At 39.6% G+C, this 3415-nt stretch overlaps 1 long non-coding RNA gene across 1 annotated transcript; it reads right to left on the bottom strand.

Moving 5' to 3' along the window:
• Positions 1-1107: 1107 nt before the first annotated feature.
• Positions 1108-2425, bottom strand: LOC113299078. Its single transcript, XR_003334595.1, has 2 exons — positions 2110-2425; positions 1108-1792 (listed from the first exon to the last, which is right to left on the bottom strand). It is a non-coding gene; the product is annotated as an uncharacterized LOC113299078 (long non-coding RNA).
• Between the last annotated feature and the right edge of the window lie 990 nt (positions 2426-3415).

Here is a 3415-nt window from a genome sequence, read left to right as displayed (position 1 = left end):
ATAATTCACAAGATTCAGATATTACCCTGACTAATTTGCAAAAATTAGGGTTTTGCGCCTTGCGCAGTATATCAGACCTTGCTTGTTGAAATTAAGCCTAGGCAAACTAGGTAATTAATCTTCCATTGATTAGTAGGTGCAAAATCTTGCCCAGAATCAGAAAAAAAGAAATAAAGGAGCAGAAGCAAAGGGAGGCGTGGCCATGCCTTAGGCCAGCCGGCGCCATTTCCCATTGGCCACGCCCCATGTTTCCTAAACCGGCTGTTTGTACCCTATTAAAATAGTGTACGTGCGAACCGCACAAGCTATTTGATATCAGTAAAATGTGGGTTTATTGAGGAAACCCACAAGGCTTATTGTAGAAGCCAAAATGGATTTATTGTGGAAACTCGTGGGTTTATGTGGAAACCCACATGGCTTATTGTGGAAGCCAAAATGGGTTTATTGTGGAAACCCGTGGGTTTATTGAGGAAACCCACATGACTTATTGTGGAAGCCAAAATGGGTTTATTGTGGAAACCCGTGGGCCACATGGCTTATTGTGGAAGCCAAAATGGGTTTATTGTGGAAACCTGTGTGTTTATTGAGGAAACCCATATGGCTTATTGTGGAAGCACAATTGATTTATTGTGGAAAACCGTGGGTTTATTGTGGAAACTCACATGGCTTAATATAGAGGCCCAGTCTAGCTTATTACGGAAGCCCAAAAGACTTATTTTGGAAGTCATTTTGGGATAGACACAAATCTTGGGAGATAGATAAGAATCTTCCAAGATACATACAAATCTAGGGTTATTATGGAACAAGATTAGGGTTTTTTGCCTATAAATTGAAGTCAAGATCCAACTCAAGGGGGTGGGGGTGGTGGTGGTGGTGGGGGGGGTGGAATTCTAAGTTTGATTACCTTTCAAGAATTATTGTATTCATCATATCAATAAACTCTATCCCTATGGGATTCCATCTGTGGACGTAGGCATCAATCGCCGAACCATGTTAAATTTGTCCTCTTTTTACTTTTCTTCAAATTGTTCTCTAACCCTAATTTCATATCATCATCATCATCAAATCATCGTGTTTTGTGCTTAGAATTAATTTTGGGTGCAAACATTGGCGCCAACTAAGGGGACCGAGCAAAAGATCATGCTCCCCCTTTTAGAAAAGTTTTTCTTTCCAAGTTTTTTCGAAGATTAGGGTTTCAAAAGAATGAAAAAAAACAATTCACAGCGTTTCCAGAAAAGTTGCAGAAAGTTCTCAGAAAAGTTGTGATCCAGAACATTGCGATCTAGAGTTGCAAAAAGTTCTCAGAAACGTTGTGTTCCATAACGTTACGATCCAGAGTTGCAGAAAGAGAGAAAGGTTGTTGAAGGTAATTTGATGAGAACGTTATGCTCCAGAGTTGCTGAAAGTTTACAACGTCCTGGATAAATGTTGCAGAAGTCCCAGATGCTGTTGAAGGTATTATAACAGAGAGCGTTGTGATCCATAGAGTTGCTGAAAGATCTTATCGCGATCCAGAAAGTTGCTGAAAGCTACTCAAACGTCGCTGCTGGAAGTTATAAAAACGTCGTGATCCTGTGAGTTGCGGAGAGTTTCTAAAATGGCGTGATCTAGAAAGTTGTTGTAGTTGCTGGAAGAAGAACGCACGGTTGTAAACTGCGCAACCCTCTTTCGAGGATGATAGCAAACATTATATCGTTTCATGACTCCGTGGTCATTCTGCAAGCGCAATTTGATGATAGTGATAATTTTCTTGCTGCTCTGGGGGGGTCGTCAAATACCTATCAGCCGCAACCTATTACATCACCAAATGGGTAGAAACGGTAGATTTGAAACAATCAGATTTCTATGTCTACTGGATTCACTTCCCGGTACATGAACAACCACACGATGAGGTATACCCTAAGCGATTCTGTTATGTTATAAGTTTAGTTTATAGTACTTATACAGGCCTTAGTTTTGGTAAGAATTGAGAACACATCTTACATGTACTTATCAAAGTAGTACTTGTAAAGATTTCTATTAAAGAGAAAAAACAAAAACTACTGTTAAAAGTCTTTAAAGAGAAGGAAAATACAGACTGACAAAGGAAGAAAGGGTATCGATATTTACCTGAGAGAGAAAGAAATAAGTAATCCTATTAGAAGATTGATTTCAAATAATTAAAGTGAATGTTTCTTTCCATTATTTCTTAACACTAAAGTTGGATCTGGGATATTGGAAGCCGGGTTCAAAGTTAATAAAGGACCAAAAAGAAAGAAGGCTTTACCTCCTGAGAATCCATGAAGAAGAAGAAAGCCGATCAAATAAAAAAAAAATCCATGAAGAAATAGGAGAGGCTCAACAAAGAAGCAACACTGATTCTATATAACTTTGCCAGACATACATAGAGTTGTACAAGAAACAAATACATGGAGTGTGTTTGAGTTTTTACCACGTGAAGGTTCTAGAGTCCCACACGGAACTAATCTCTTACTTTTGGCGGATACGATTCCAAGATCAGTTCGAGGTATAGCGTACAAATATTGATCGTGAGGTCGTGGGAACGTTATCAGAATAATGGAGCTGTTGATCGCTAGTTGTGAACAATACGGTGAATGAAGCACCAATTTTATAAGGCAGAACTTAGTGCTGTACAAGGAAAAATAAGGAAGGAGTCTGACCCGATGCAAAAAATGTTAGAGTTCCTCGGATAAACAAGTACTTGCGATTGTCGGTGGCTGCTTTTTCCTCCAAGAAAAATTGACGCGTTAATAATACTGACGTGCTAACTAGGCATTGGAATCAGCAGTGTACGTCTAAAGAGAAAACTCACAGGGGCGTTGTATTTTCTTTTGGATTAATGTAGCAGGTGTAGGACTTCATGACCACGAGCACTCCCTAGTAATGAAGGCTAACACGTGGGAGATTAATCAATTACAGGAATAACAAGTGGACATCACATGCCCACGCATTTGGTACTTGCACCATTATCTTAAGGAGATTAAAGTACGTTGGTGATGCTTTGAAGTGTTTGGTGATTGATGAGCATTCGTTTTGGTGCATAAATATTGTCCACATCATCAACGGGCGTTTAGTCCACACAAGATTATACTTCTCTGCTCAACAAAGACAAAGCGGCGTCCGTTTACACGTCATGGAGGTAAACCTTGATCCAAGCCTTTGTAGAAGATATTTTATTCTTAGATAGAAGGGATTACTGGTACACGGACGTCGGACCACCATGACAAACGCCAAATGATGGTCTTGTATACAATCCAACTCGTCAAGATTTAAGGTGTGAAATAGTCGCATCCATGCGACCTGTACAGTACATCAGTTCCACCATATTAAGGATCTGCTGTCGTCTTTCGTGCTCCAAAACAGGTAGCAAACAATCCGAGGAAATAAAAATGTTACATATCAATCCAAGCAGTTT

The sequence above is a fragment of the Papaver somniferum genome, chromosome 7 (assembly GCF_003573695.1).
Source record: "Papaver somniferum cultivar HN1 chromosome 7, ASM357369v1, whole genome shotgun sequence".
Lineage (NCBI taxonomy): Eukaryota > Viridiplantae > Streptophyta > Magnoliopsida > Ranunculales > Papaveraceae > Papaver > Papaver somniferum.
The sequence above is the reverse complement of the archived record's forward strand: the minus strand, read 5'-3'. Positions and strand labels throughout refer to the sequence as shown.